This window comes from Pezoporus occidentalis, unplaced genomic scaffold, assembly GCF_034315485.1.
Source record: "Pezoporus occidentalis ecotype Australia unplaced genomic scaffold, CSIRO_AGI_Poc_V1 ctg61, whole genome shotgun sequence".
NCBI classification, from domain to species: domain Eukaryota; kingdom Metazoa; phylum Chordata; class Aves; order Psittaciformes; family Psittacidae; genus Pezoporus; species Pezoporus occidentalis.
This window is the reverse complement of record NW_026915955.1, coordinates 1716478-1732577: the sequence shown is the minus strand read 5'-3', so window position 1 is coordinate 1732577 and position 16100 is coordinate 1716478. Positions and strand designations below refer to the sequence as shown.

The window sequence follows — 16100 nt, the reverse complement described above, 5'->3', positions numbered from 1 at the left end:
TTAAAGCTGAAAAAAAATCCAACACTTTCAAATAAAAAGAGAAAAATGTCCTCTTGCAGACTAGGTATCTCCTTGGGATCTTCAAGGTATCCCGCAAAAATTTAACTGTACCTTTTGGAAATATATATTTCTTGTACTTTCAGCAGAGAAAAAAACACTTTCCTCAATTGCGTGCTAATGCAGAATCCAGGGCTGTGTGGGAGATTTCAAAACTCATTGTTTAAAGCTACCTAGAAACATCCTGGTCACTCAGACTCCCTTGATGTGACTGACACAATATAAAGAACATTCCCATATTCTTTTAAAGTGTCCAATGACAATTTTTGTTAATACTTTTCATCATGACTTCTATGTCATTTTGCTACTTTAAAAGCATTTCAAACAAAAAAATTGCAACTGTAACTCACTTCTATTGAAGTCATCTGCAAAGCACTCACCAACTCCAACAGAAAAAGAATTAGGCTAATGCTAAGTATTTTCCCTAAATACTTCAGCTGAATGCCACGCAGCACGACTCATAGATGTCTGAGTACAAGCATGGTTCAACAGATGGTCATTTTTGTTGTTCACTTGCAATCTAGACACTGAAAAAAACACAGAACCATAGAATGGTTTGGGCTGGAAGGGACACTAAAGATCATCTAGTTCCAACCTCCCTGTAACAGACAGGGATGAGTGTGCAAGATCACCCTTTGTAAATTATATATACATATATATATATACGCAAGGTCCTACACCTGGGTCGGAGCAATCCCAGGCACAGCTACAGGTTGGGCAGAGAAGAGATTCAGAGCAGGCCTGAGGAGAAGGACTTGGGGGTGTTGGTTGATGAGAAAATGAATATGAGACGGCTTCAGTGTGCGCTTGCAGCCCAGAAAGCCAACCGTATCCTGGGCTACATCAAAAGGAGCGTGACCAGCAGGTCAAAGGAGGTGATCCTGCCCCTCTACTCTGCTCTTGTGAGACCTCACTCGGAGTATTGTGTGCAGTTCTGGTGTCCTCAACATAAAAAGGACATGGAACTGTTGGAACAAGTCCAGAGAAGGGCCACGAGGATGATCAGGGGACTGGAGCACCTCCCGTATGAAGACAGGCTGAGGAAGTTGGGGCTGTTCAGCCTGGAGAAGAGAAGGCTGCGTGGAGACCTCATAGCAGCCTTCCAGTATCTGAAGGGGGCCTACAAACATGCTGGAGAGGGACTCTTCATTAGAGACTGTAGTGATAGGACAAGGGGTAATGGGTCAAAACTTAAACAGGGGAAGTTTAGATTGGATATAAGAAGGAAATTCTTTCCTGTTAGGGTGGTGAGGCACTGGAACGGGTTGCCCAGTGAGGTTGTGAATGCTCCATCCCTGGCAGTGTTCAAGACCAGGCTGGACGAGGCCTTGGGTGATATGATTTAGCGTAAGGTGTCCCTGCCCACAGCAGGGGGATTGGAACTAGATGATCTTAAGGTCCTTTCCAACGCTAACAATTCTATGATTCTATGATTCTATATAATATATATATAAATTACACTTAAACCTTTGACCAAGACTTTCAACAGTTAAACAGACTTCTATAAATATCTCCCTCAGACATTCTGTTTCATCACCACTAGTTCTGCTCTTCTTGGATTGTTTCTTCACTGTTCTTACTGTGCTACTCAATGGACTTGGTAGCTGAAATATGCTACAGAGGTGTGAAGGTGCAGCAACTCAGCATGAGAGTGAAGGCTCACAAACTCCAAAACTCACAGGCACTATTTCATAAATATTTATATGCAAGTTTCACTGCTATAGCTTTATGTTCATTACATTGTTACTAAAGTAATATTAGATCTGAAATACAGTAAAATACTTGAGATTCAAGCACATCATCAAATATCAAGAAAAATTCCCACAGTGTCTGTTAATATGCAAACAAGAGAAATACTCATTCAAAGTAGTGTACAGAGTGTCAACATCACAGGCAACTGCTGAAAAAACAAATTCAAAATCATTCAAAAAGACTGGAAATATTCCTTGAGAAGAAGTGTGTACTTTCACAGAAGCAGATTGTCTCAGCAGAGTTACAGGAGGACTTGGCCAGAAAAAGAATCTTTTAGTTTTACACATGAAATATAATTGAAAATAATTTAAAATATAATGTATTTAGAAGTATCAGCTATAATTATAAAAAATAAAGACATTACATATAATTAAATCACATAATTAAAATTATTTAAAATATAAATATATCTAATTTATTTAAATCCTAGGAAAGCTCCTTTTTCTTGGTCCCTTTAGCATAGACTCACTTCCAGACTATTTTTGTTATCTCTTTACCATTAAATTTACTGGCATTTATACATTTCTTTCCAATTCCTTTGCCATTTGTGTGTTTGCCACCAACAGATAGATTGCCTGTCGCATTTAAACTGGTTAGGAAAGATAGGAAAGTTCAGGTTAGGAACTTTCAGGTTAGGAAAGTTCAACCACTGTCTTCGACCAGTTGCTGGAGAGTCTGACAGTGACCCAGCACATCCCAACACCCTGATTTTGCAAAGTGATGGCAGGCCCAGTGGTTGAGTTGCCACAAAAGCCCAAAGATAATTCAAACATATACTAATGCTATCTCAGTACTTTTAACACACACAATATATAAGAGCCTTGTTTTTTATGGGTAAAGATGAGTTCGCCCAGTTAAGCAATAGCTGAGTACTTAGAGATGAGCTGTCCTATCCCTACTGCCACTGCTACTGCATCTTGCCTTTATCAACTTTACAAAGTAATGGCTGAAAGATTAAGCTCTACCTGTGTAAAAAAAGACAAATTTTGGTATAACTTAAAAGGGAGTAGCAGAAAAGCCATTGTACCAAAAAAGACTCACCTCCTCTGAGATGCTACAGACTTGAGGAAAAAAAAAAAAAAGTACTATATTCAAGAATACTGCAATGAAAACAAGGTTTGGTTGTTTTGTTTGTTTTGTTTTTTTTTTTTTAATAGGAATATTTCAGGTTTTCAGCTTGATATCTAGATGATCATTCTCTGAGGAAATGTACAGCATAAGCACATGGTACAGACTTGTCTTTTCCTCTGAGACTAAATGTAAACTTCACCGTATATCTTCAGTGTCCCTCTTTGAGAGAAAAGATTTAATAAATAAAAAACTTATTTCTTAAAGGAAGAACAGGCATGTGATTTTTTCTGTCAAGTCACCATATGGAATGAACACCACTGGTCTTTAAGGCTACTCAAGTAGTAATACACATTTTGTTGTTCCTAAAATTACACTACCCTTGAAGGTGAACAGAAAATCACTGAGAAAACTTTCCATCAAAGACTAAATATTGTTTCCTTTGTCTTAAGATGTGCTGTTTTCCTTAATCTGCCTTGCTGACTGTTTTCAAAATAATTAACTTTCACTAACACCACATTTACTTACATTCTCATGTTAGATGCTATAAAAAGAAACTTTTTCTTTACTCCTGCTCCTACCTAGTCAACATTTTAAACATATGCCTTAATCTTTGCCTTGGTTCATCAGATTTCAAATATGAACACAGTTATAAGTGTCACACTATGAGGGTATTGTGAAAATGATGCACTTATTAAGCACTGAAGAACTTTGATTCAGGTATACTAGAAATATTTACATGACAAATGATTTTATATTAAGTATGGACTTTGGATGCTTCATGTTTAACAGCTACAGACTGAGGAACATAAAAGGAAAAATCTAACCGCGCATTCGCTGAAAACAGAAGACAACCCCTCGAAAGCCTAGTATGTCATAGAATAAAATCTGCACCATAATGTGTAAGAGACTGGGTTTCCACAGGCCATATTAGTTCTGGCATTTCCTTGCTTCTGATGTTTTCATTTGCAACATTAACATCCTTTTAACATAATTTTATTGGATGTTATTACACTACATGCTAAACCATGAGCTGGTCCTGCTCTATGAGGTGTTACTGTACACATGCTCATGGTATTAAACTCATAATGCAACACAGGTGAGAAATCCCTTCTAACACTTAAACTAAGAACAGCTGAGAAATCTTGCAACATCAGCAGTAAATTTTTCTGGCAATGAATTTTCTGAGCTCCCTCATCTACTGCATCAAATATGGCCTTGGGCATCCCTCCCAGATTGGTAGGCATGCAACAGGGTTGTGTACAGCCTGCAATGCTTTGGGCTTGGAGGAAGTAGTTCTGCATGGTGGAGCTATGGAAGCTCTAACACTAATGCGAAAGAAGAGGAAGAAGAACCTTTTGCAGACACAAAGACATCTCAAAGCACGTCTATGTGCTTCCTCAGCCTGTGCTAATACCACTTCTGATTGATATGTAGAACCTGGATGCAAATGACAGCAAATTACCCTAGTGAAAGCTCATCAGCTTCTACTCACTGCCCAGAGAAGAGACTATGTCTGTGCAGTGGCCCCAGGAGAGGACGGGGCATTCAGTGGAACAGTTTGATGGAAATATATGAGAAGAATATGGCTCAGGATGTCTGTGACACTGCTATGAGAATGAGTAGTAAAGAAAACTTCTCCTTCAAACATCTTTTAGATGCTGACCTTGACACTGTTTACATATAGTTTTATAACCATCTTGACAACAAAAACCTTAGCATCGAGACTGTCTGCATAATGCTTAGTATAATAAAGACTTTCTTTGCTACCATGACACTTTTCATGGCTACCATAAAACAAATAATGACGTTATCTTGATCTACAACCACAGGGCAAGGGATAGTTTAAAGATACAGTGCCAGGATTTAGTAAAAAAATTGTAGCCATTCTGAAAATACATATACTTTTAAACTGATTTTTAAAAAAATACACAAAAATGATTGAGAATTAAGCAGGTTTTTGATTGCTAAATTCAAATGATACTATAGCTATATATGGCCCATCAAGGCAAAATCTCAGGGAAGATTCTGCAAAATCAAACAAATGCTGAAGACACCTAGAGAAAGATCTGAAAAGAATTCTAAATAATCCCAAAATCTGAATTCTTCCCAGTGAATCATTATTATGCTACACTTCCATAGGTCTCGTAAGGGTTTCAGTTACTTAAACCTAATAATAATAATAAACTATATAATTATGGAAGTTTATATATAATTATTTATCAACAGTTTGTATGAAAATGTAATATGAAATGAAATTAAGCATGAAAATGTAATACTATATAGTTACTCACCATCAAGTTTTAAGGAGGTTTCTGACTTAGATAAAATCCAAACACTGATGCTACCATTTAGTGAAGACCTTGAAGCACTAGAAAATTGAATTTTTTTCCCTGATTTTTCACAATGCAGAGACTGTACATAGCTGTATTTTAACTGAATCACATCCTGAAGTAGATTTATCATATCTTGGCAGATCTGAATATATGAGTTCTAACCACAGTGGAAGAATGAAGAAAAACATGCTATAGAAATCAATTTAATTTCAAATTCACTATTAAAGTTGTTTTGCTTTTAGTTTGTTTTTTTTTGTTGTTTTTTTTTTAAATATATGAACTCGTCTTCAGTGAAAATAAGTTTCCCAGTCATCACCTGAACTAGGTTTAACTATTCAATAGTCTTCCATTTTCTTATTAATGAAATTGTTATGCTGTCAAATTGACAACTCTTACCAAAACAGATCAAGTTTTGAATATATTAAACTTTTTTAAATGAAATTAAAATGCAAACTATGAGTTTTGAGTATGGAAGCAGATTGCTGAAGTTGACATTTATATTTTATGTAGCACAATAGATGAAACTTCATATTTAAAGACATAAGATACGTTTCCATGCCTTTAGAAATGTAAGAAATAACAACACTGCAGATACTATGTCCGGGCTTCAACTGCACAGCACAGCACAGGTATAAGGGGAAGGAATGGGAATAGGGGAAGCCATTCCTATTCCATTATTTTGTTCTGTTTTCCATGCACATCTTTCCTAAGATAGACATATTCATGATGAAATGTATCATTCCTACCCTTCTGTCTCCTGCACCTCTCCCCAGACTAATTCAGGAGTATCTCTGGGCTGCAACACTATGTGGCATACATCTAACCTTCAATGAAAAATAATCCAGCAGGGTTACATCCAGTATGAAATACCTGCAGTTTAGGCATCTAAATCTACCTAGGCTTGTCACCCCAGGCTTCCTTTACATCTAACAGAAAGTTGCAGATGTATTTCACCAGGCCTGGAGTAGTCATCTACTTCAGACAGAGAGGAATTAGGCCAAAATTAACTGTGGATAATGGCTGCTACTCTCTGCTAACTGCTGAAGAGGACAGGTACAGGGGAAAACATTGAGGAAATGGAACTGGTGCTGCCAGAGAGTGAGGGACTGCCCACTGCCACCACACAGCCTGTGTGTCTCATTACATTTTCCATGAAATTCCCTTTGTCTGCACCACTGACTACAGCATGCGGAGAGATGGTTGCTGCTAAAATTTCACGCTTTAGAGCCTCAGCTCCTTTGAACCAGTCTTTGACTATTCATTTTCAGAAGTTGCTGTCACTTATAAAGCACATACCAGTATGCTAAATGCTTTCACTTTTTGAGATGACACTCTTCATCACTCCCACAACGTCTTAGATTGTCTGCATAAACCTTTGCAGAGAATAGTGTGGATGAAACTTTGACAGAAACCAGCCTCCAGATAAGCCAAGAGGCTGCAAAGCAGTCCAGTGTTTCCCTAGATCTTATTTCACTAGGCTGGAATGATGAGCAGTGACACTCTAGAGCTCTTGCCGGTGTGCACGGTACACAGGCAGTAAAGTAACCAGGGGTTTAATCAATCCAGATAAATGCCTTTTTGACACTTACAGGGAGACCGTAATGATTGTTTCTTTCAGGAATACTGCACAGTCTTATCATTGACAAAAGCCTCTGTGCTACTTAAATCAGAAAAAAATATCCAATATAAAACTGTGTTTCTATTGAAAAGTTTTACAGAAGGAGGTGGCATTAAGGTGTATTTATGACACAAACTGATAACATCTGAGACAACTTTAACTCCTCTGTTTTCTCATTTGTATGCTATCTTTCAGGACAAAACTTAACTTGGTGCTTTCTTGATAGTGGAAGGGTTTCCTACATGTTTATTTTTGCAGCGTGATTCATGGGGTCACTCAGTTCAGGGCTCTAAGCTTCTTTCAAGTCTTTTATACCTGCAAACATTTTTAAAACACATTTTAAATTGTCTTTGGCAAAAGCGTACTTTTAAAAATATCGGAAGGTGTGACATTCAGGTCATATTTTAAGCAACTGGAACCTATAAGGTACTATACACTACATTTTGAAATGCATTTTTACATGCACTGTGGGAAAAACTGGCATTCTTATTTTCTTTTTGTTTTTTTGTGTACGATAAAAGAAGGAAATATGCTTCCCTTTAACTGGTGGGGCAGGCAGGGCAAATGCCACACCACAATAGGACTTTTTGTTTCAGCCTGGGTTACCTAATAGCTCAGAGCTCACAGAACACTTTCCCCTGCCCTAGTGGGAGGATGGGCCATCAGCCTGGCTCCCTTCCCAGAAAGAAAGAAAAAAAAGGAGTCAGCTCCCCATTCAGCAGTTGCAAAGGCAGCGAAACTCCACCAGCCTGGAGCTCATTTATTGCCCAAGTCAGATTCAGGAGGAAATACTAAAGCACAAGCACTGGAAATCTCTCTTTCTTATTTCTCTCCCTCCCTCTCTCTCTCTAAAACCCTTTCCTCCACACACACCCCTTCCCTCCCCTCCCAAAGACAGCTCTTGGCCTTTTTTTCTGCCTTTTCAAGTCAGCAGTATGTCTCAGTGCATCTGAATCTGCAAGCATATGCTTTGTGCCTCCCTGGTATCTCCAAACTGGAAATCACTTAGGAGATATTGTTCTTAATCTAGACATGGAAAAAATGTTTAGTGTTTTTACTCCAGTTATGGTCCCATGATCTCCTCCAGATTTGTTGCAATCATACGACTGTTACTAGTTTTAAGTGTTTGCTTTTAAAATCTCAGCATTCCCAGATACCACTGCTCTCTTTTCAGGAGAAAATCAGAGGGATGTAGGGAAAGAGCCACACTGTGCAACAGCTTCTAGCATTAATCTTGTGATTCCCCACCTCCTCAGAAAAATCCTAAACAAATTAGGTGTTATCTAAACTGCTTTGTAGTTATCATTTAATATTCAAAGGAATAGCAAGTCATCTCCCATTCCATGCATAGAATTCAGTGCCCCCTGAGAAAACCTGAACTGATTTTCTTTCCTCCCGCTTTTCAAAACTAACCAGGGCCAACAAATGCAAGGGGAAAAAAAAGTAAACTTTGAAGCTGAAATTTAAAGCAATGAAAGTCAGGAAGTTCAAAAGTTAATGTTCCTATGGCTGTGTTAACTTGGCCATGTTGCAAATACATCATGCAAATACTTCAAGCTATTTTGTTAAAGGCATATAGTACTGTGCCATAAAGCATAATAAAACATGCTGTTTTCTTTTCATGTGGAAACCATCTTGTACAAGCAACAGTACAGTGTATTTCTATTGCTAGCACTGATTTCTCTACCACAAGTCAAGTACCTCTGCCACAAGACGCCCCTCTGTTCTGAATATGCTGATGCCTTACTTAGCTCACCCAAGAGCTAAGTATCTACAGGATCTAAGTACCTACAGATCTCCCCAGTAACGAAGGGCAACTTCTCTCCTGACGCATTTGCCTTACCAGAAAAATTATCCCCTTTAAGATCAAAAAGACTTGTCACAGCTTTTCCAGCCCTCACTTAGAGAAAATACAAACAAATCACCTTGTTGGTCATCTCCTCCTTTCTGTTCTGCTCTCCTAGTTTCTACCTAGGAGTATACTGATAACCAAGAGCAGTAAACAACACGATCACCCATCCATCAAGTCCTCAACATCACCACAGATGATGAAACTATCTATTAAGAAGGATTCATGCCACTTCTGTGTCTTTTGGATCCTTCATCTCTCAGGGAAGACAACTGTATTCAGTGTATAGTGCCGTATGCAAGAGTACCATAAAGATGATAAAATATAACTGATTTATTCACAGATCAAAAAAGATCATCTAACTTCTCTGTTAAAGCAATTCAGTTCTACATCCTGATCTAAATTCAGACTGTATGTAGACTAAAATGCCAACTTCAATTAAATGATCTTGCAAGTGTCCACAGATTAGTTTTGCTGTGATCAGGCTTCAGGAAAGGGGAGGCTTGACTGTAGCTACAGGCAAGGATCAGTCTAGACTGTGGGCTGTTTCAGTGGCGGTTGAAGTCCGGAATGTTTGACAAAAAGAAAAAGGAAAATTACTGCTCTAAATGTTGCTTTTTATTTTTATTTTTGTCAGAGGGGACATCAGTCATTCATTGCCCTCCTTCACAGTCCTGAAAGGCAAGAGCACCTCCGTGCTGAGCACATGTACTGAGGTCTGGGAATGCAAATAGGCAATTTGTGACTAACTCAATAACTGCAGAATATGATCCACTCCTGCCTAGGATTGCATGGGCTTCCATCAGTGTCATCAACATGCTTCAACAGCAGTGAGGGTAAACAGCAATAGCTATCTGAAGTTATGTTGTAGCCAGTTCTTTACCAAAAGACACTCCCTGAGCTAAAGTTGTCAAGCTTCAAGAAGCCTACAAAGATCTGAGGTTAAGTCTAAATAAGAACATGGTGGTTTAGACCCACTATCTTCAATTAAACAATTCAGAATGAAATAAGTATGTGAATATGTCTTTGTAGGGCGGGAGGCTCAATTAAATGCCAAAAAGCAACAGGTGGACAGAGCAAAAGACAGGTTGAAGGGAGGATGAACAAGGTAATATGAGAAGGTAACATGAACACGATTTCAACTCAGCACCTGCCTACCCATTATCAGCTCACAGAGTCCTAGTAATGCAGGCATTATGGAAGATGGGAGTTAGATGGAGGCCATATTAAAACAGTATTAAATTAAGACAAATAAACAAACAAAAAACACAAAAAACAAAGCAAACCAAACCAACAACAACAAAAAAAACAATACACAAACCACCAACAAAATAACCTGTTCTGCTATTCCATGGTAGTTTTTCTCCTTGTAGCAGATTGAAGATATTCAGCCATAAACATCTGAGTTTCAACAGATAATATCTATGAATCTGAACATGAACAAATAACTTGGTCTATGAAAATAGCCCAAGATGAAGTCATCCGCTAATTGTACAGTACTTTTTTTTTTTTTTGTACAATGCACTGAGGCTGTTCCAATAAAACCACCTACTTAAGAAGCATACAAATGCCTATGTTACAAATTAAAACCAAGAGTGTGCACAAAACTGAGGAAAAAAGTGGAAGTAGAAGGTCATAAGCAGTTGCACATTACATTCCACCTTGAAAATTGCGAAGTAAGTCACCTTACATCCACAGCGAACAGCTGTTCTTTTTCTTCAGTTTCATACATTTCTGTTCTTCTTCATTACTGAAGCTAATTTGTTTAGCATTGCAGCAATAATTTCTAGCAGTTATTGCAACATTAATGAACTACATCAGACAACCAAAAACTCTGGCAACCTACTTCTGTTAGAGTAAGGATGCAAAAAATTCTTTGTAGCTCAAACTACTTGCTGGTCAAAATAAAATAATCAGTTCTTTATGCCCCAGATGTTGTCTAACTCGTGAAAAAACAATTTGTTAGAGGAAAGATAAAATGACACACAATGTTGCAGTATAAAATCTCACAAATAGATATAATTTAAAGACCTCTTCATATGCTTTTGTGATGTCATGTAACCAAATTTAGTTTGTTTCTAGTTAACTTAGTTTTCAGTGTCTCTAGAACAGTTCAATAAAATTGAAGAAAATGCTGTTAAGAAATCAGTTTTTTGTTTTGGTTTGGTTGGTTTTTTTTCAGAGTAGAAAAAAAATGAATTTATCTGAGGTAATCCACAGGTAAAATACTTTCTAATAAATACATGGGGAAGTATAATACACATAATGTACACATTGCGACTATACAGTAGTAAGCAGCACAGAAGCAAAATCCTATTTAGTGAGACTAGTTTGTATATGTAGGATTTACATTTAATTATTGAAATATTAATGAACAGGTAAAGTTCAGAAGCATTTACAACACAGCATTCAATAAAAATGCTTTTAATATCATAGTGTGAAAATGTCATTGACAGAAATTTATCATAAAAGAATGAATCATTTTTTCTATACACAGGGATACATGTTTGTTTGGACACTAATAACAAAGCCAGCCACAATTAGAAAACACATTAAAAATATTTTCCTTTTTTTTTTTAGATTTGTTTTATGCTGTAATTCTTAACATTAGCCAGAGTAGCTGCATTTACAGTATAATGTATGTAAATAAATTTCAAACCATCGTCCAGCAATATTTTTTCATTATTAGTCAATGGGGACAGTATCAGAGGCAGTATAGCTCTTACATGCCACAAGGAAGTACCTCTTGACAGATCATATTTCTGCTCACATGTAAGTCCATTTTTCCTCTTTTTTGAGGTTTGAAAATTTGACTGGTCTATCCCAGTATACTACTTTAGCATATCCAAGTAATTTTTCAGAGTTTTTATTAATACTACTGTATTAAAATATATAATTTTAAAATATTTAAAAGCATATTTTACTTTTTACAATTTCTATAAGCAAAGCAGCAGAACTGGCTTTCCAGAGGCAATTAATTGATGAGTTGGGTTTGTTGTTTTTTTCAAATTCATACCATTTTGTTTATATTTGCAGTCCTCCAGTAAATTCTTCAGCCAACAGGCAATTACTTGGAATAAGGAGTTCTTCCAATTTATTTTGGATGGTTTTATACACACATCTCAAGCATCAAATAAAAAAACTCTTTGGTTGAGGAAAATGTATCAAGATTCTCTAAACTTTTAAAGCATTCAAAACAAAACAAAAGAAGACAGCTTCATAGTGAAGGATGAGTTTCATCTACCAAGGTAAACGGTCAGAAATAACAATAAAGAATATTGCAACACATTTGCAGTGCTTTCTCCCACAAGAGTCTGCGCATTTGCCCCCATTTCATAAAAACAAACAAGTGTCCTTTGTCTTCTTTTTAACATGCCAAGTCTCCTGCATCTTTTGACCCTCCCTCCCTTCTGTCCTGTCTCCCCAACCTGATCCTGGAATGTTTCAGCCATGAGGTTAAGAAAGATTCCCCCATTTATCACAACCTGCCAAGCACAACAGGGTCACAGTCCCAGCCCCAGTCCTACTGCTTAACTAATCCAGCCCCAACACAGGCATGAAACTTCAAAGATTTTTTGCCACAGGCAAAAATTAGTCCTTATTTGCTTTAAAATCCAAGTATCAATCAAGTTAAACTGTGCTTCAGTGGAGCTAACATTTTGAACGTTTAGAGCAACATGTACATTTGGTTCTTAGCTGCAACTCTAATTGAATGCAGAGCTCACCTGGAATAGCAGTACAAATACTTTAAGTACAGCAAAAATCTCCAGTGAGATAATTCATTTTATTCAGGAGACAACCCTTGATAAAAAGAACAGTTCAAACATGCATGGAAATGGACAAGAATATGTTTTTGTGCATGTGTGCATATAAAGATATATAATACATACAGAATCTCTGTTTGTATCAAATCACCTCAGGTAATTTTACACTCTGAAGGTTTTACTACCAGTTATACCAGATGATCAGCCACAGTTATATATTTGTAAAGCTCAGTTAATGACCTTTAAATATTCCTGAAATTAGTTTTGAAGAACAGTTAAAGATTTGTTATGAGAATACACAGACAACTTTGCTTCAACATTTAGGAAGCAAATTTTCAATTATCTCTAGCTAAAATAACATGCAGATTCTTCTCTTCTGGGATACCCCCTACCACTTTTTGTTGAATCCTATGCAAAAAATAAAATTATTATGTTTTTTTAAACCAATTCAGGTTCTTCAATATGTATTTTTAACTGCACTGTTTTGGGGCTACAATGGGATTACATTTAAAATTAGCTTTAAATAAAATCTTGATTTTCCTACAAATCTTTGTTTATAATTGAATACTGTTTAATCACTTAATAATTCAGGATAATTAAACATTTCATAGAGTAGAGAAATAAACCACATAGACGTTATGTTTCCTGTTAAGCTATTACAGAAAAGTGCCTCTTTTTTTTTTTTTTTTCCAGCAGAATATCTTAGAAGAATTCATAAAATGAAACTAGAAAGTAAGCAGCATGTTAACTACAGCATTAAATTCTACAAACCGCTCCAATACCTTTTATACATAAATGTCATAGAGTCATGCTCATTTTATTTAAAAATACTGAAATAATACTTCATGTTAAAATTTTAATCCCTTATTTACTAAATAAATTTTACAATTCAAAGTTTAAAACTGACTAAAGTGCTACTTATTTCTGATAATCTCCCCAAGTAAACATAACTTAAATAACATTTAAGTATAGCTACTTGCAAAGAAAACAACAGAAAACAAAAGATTAAAAAGATAGGTAAGCATGAAGTGAGACAGTACATAATGATTTTTCATTTGCTTCCTTTATTTCACAGACATTTTTATTTACTCAGACATTTTATCAAAATACTACTAGAAAATAACCTTGGCTTCTAATTTCTGTAACAGATTAATTAGCTTCCCTGTATTCACATTCTAACATGCTTCCATGACCACAAAAACATGCAGGTATTTCCCCAAAGACAAATTCAAGTTCTTTCACCTGATATTACCCACTTTCATACATGGTTGATGCTACTTACATTTTCTTTACCATTTAGCAACCTATACTAAGCACTCGAATAAATCTAAAATTATCCTGGAAAAATGCTTTGGCAAGAATTATATTTTTAATACAGGAATTAAAATTCAGGAATTCGGGAAATCAATTTAATGTAAGTCTAGGATTAAAATTTAATTCTTGCTTTAGATACCATTTTTGAAATTACATTTGGTTTACTTTAGAAGAAATTACAATGGCACAAAATGTAGAGAGACAGTTAAAAGCTGTTTAGCTGAAATGTATTTTAGAAAATAGTGAACAATCCAAGAAAAGAAACATGTAACTGAATCCTGCTGCTTGCTGCTCACCAGACCCCAGACACAAAATCAAAGAACTTACTGGCTGTAATAATTTATCATACCTTTCTTCCAAACAGGTTCCCTACACATTATAGTTCCCTATAGCAGTAAATGGCTGTTTACAGCTGGACCAAACTGGGTTGCTCTTTCTTCCATGGGACTTTGCTTGCTGTGCTAGGATAATAAAACAGCACTCCCAGAGTCAACCCCTTCCAAGTTTCCCTGAATGAAACGGACATTTAAGAAGCAGTAATCATTATGCCAGCTCCCATCGTGGCCCTCTGAATGCAGCACGGCAGCAGCAATGCTACGCTTGCCTGCTATGCGGACCCCAAGGTAAAGAAAACATTTCAATACATTTCAGCAGCACACACGCACCAACTCCCTGAAGAAGTAAGGTTTTAATCAGAATTTATTCTCGAAGAATGGTCTGTGCAATTGAAAATTGCATTAAAATGTTTGAAACAAATTCACAATGAAGTAAGACTCAAATACAAACTCATGTTGCCAACTCACAGATAACATTACGGAGAAAGTTAAAGTGAACTTTAAAGAGGCGGGACTGATGCTTAAATGAAATTACAGGTTAGCGTTGTTCCAAACTTATGTCTAACCAAGTTAGAAATGGATTAAATGAACTCCAATGAAGTATTAATAAGTCAAATTCACTTTATTTCTATCCACAATTTTTTACTTTAGGGCTAATTAATTTGAACTCAGTTTATGTTTAGACACCTGTCTCAGCATACGGGCCTTAAGTGTCTCTTACAAAAATGTTATTAAATAACACAACAGCAAACTGCTCACAGATTTGACAAAATGTGATGCTCACAGACTATTACAGAATGACGCATTCTATTTCTTACAGTTCTTAACAAGCAACCTCCTGTGGTAAGAAAAAGCTGCTCCTGAAAGAACTTGATGCATCCAATCCTGTGACCTACCTAAACTCCAGTGCTCTAGAGCCACTATGAACAAATAAGTTGTTCCAAAACCAAGTTTGAAACTGCTACTACAGGAGTGAAAACCAAATCTCCTTTTCAGAGCAGAATCTGACTGTGGAATTAATACCCACTTATATTTCCTGTTTTATCACTAAACAACATTTACATCACTATTGCAAATTAAAATCCATCAGAATCTTACCTTAGTTGTCTCTGAAGAACAGAATTCCCCAAGTATGTAAAGCCAGTTTCCAGGATCTCTTACGTTTCACACTAATTAACTTCCAATGTACAGCAGCTCAGGTGTGCAGACAGATTTTCAGGACCAAAATACTTTTGTACCGGTCAGCTAGGAGTTTTTAAACTCAGAAATACTGAAGACACTTTGGTTTTCCTTGAACTGTCACACAGAGCCTAGCACAGTCTGGTTACTTGTGTTAACTAAGAGGAGATCTGGGTAGTAAACAAGCTTGGCTCTGTCCAATGGCTTTCCACACCCTTCTGTTTATAGTAAGATGACTTGCATTCAGAGGTCACCCCATCAACAGCTCCTGTCTTTCAGTGGGTATCTAATGTGCTGCATTTATCCCAAGGCTGTTTTAATGAAACCACCTTCCTGGTCCCTGCTCGCCTGCTGTCGCTGTGACACATCTGCTCCTTATTGTGCAAAGTCCTATTAAGTGTTAAAATATACAGCAAAGACGTACCTGGGCATATATTCTGCAAGGAATACAGATACTTGTAAGTGCTAACCTTGTCTGTGTATATTGACTAAATAAAGTCTTTTTAAAGATCAAAGAAAGAATTTTTCCAGCAGCATTCATCTTGTGAATAAAAGAAATTCAGGTGGAAGACGGATGCCATTGTTTGAGCTGGACTTAAAAACTTTTTAAAAATACTCCCCAAAAGGACAATGCATATGTCTATATTTACTTGAATATGTTAACATGCTGAAAACAAGAGATGAGGAGTCTCCTTGAGCTCTGCTGCAAAATGACACAGAGCCAAGAAAAATGAGGGTCAAGTGCCAGGACCCCAGTGCAAACACCAAGACAATTCAGGGCTTAAAGAATCCATGGAATTGGCAGCTCTTACAAAACCCAGTAAATAC

The 16100-nt window shown here is 36.7% G+C and overlaps 1 protein-coding gene across 16 annotated transcripts in view; it reads right to left on the bottom strand.

Moving 5' to 3' along the window:
* EYA4 (EYA transcriptional coactivator and phosphatase 4) overlaps positions 1-16100 on the bottom strand; it is a 150747-nt gene that overhangs the window by 76696 nt on the left and 57951 nt on the right. The gene's annotated exons all lie outside the window — the stretch shown is intronic.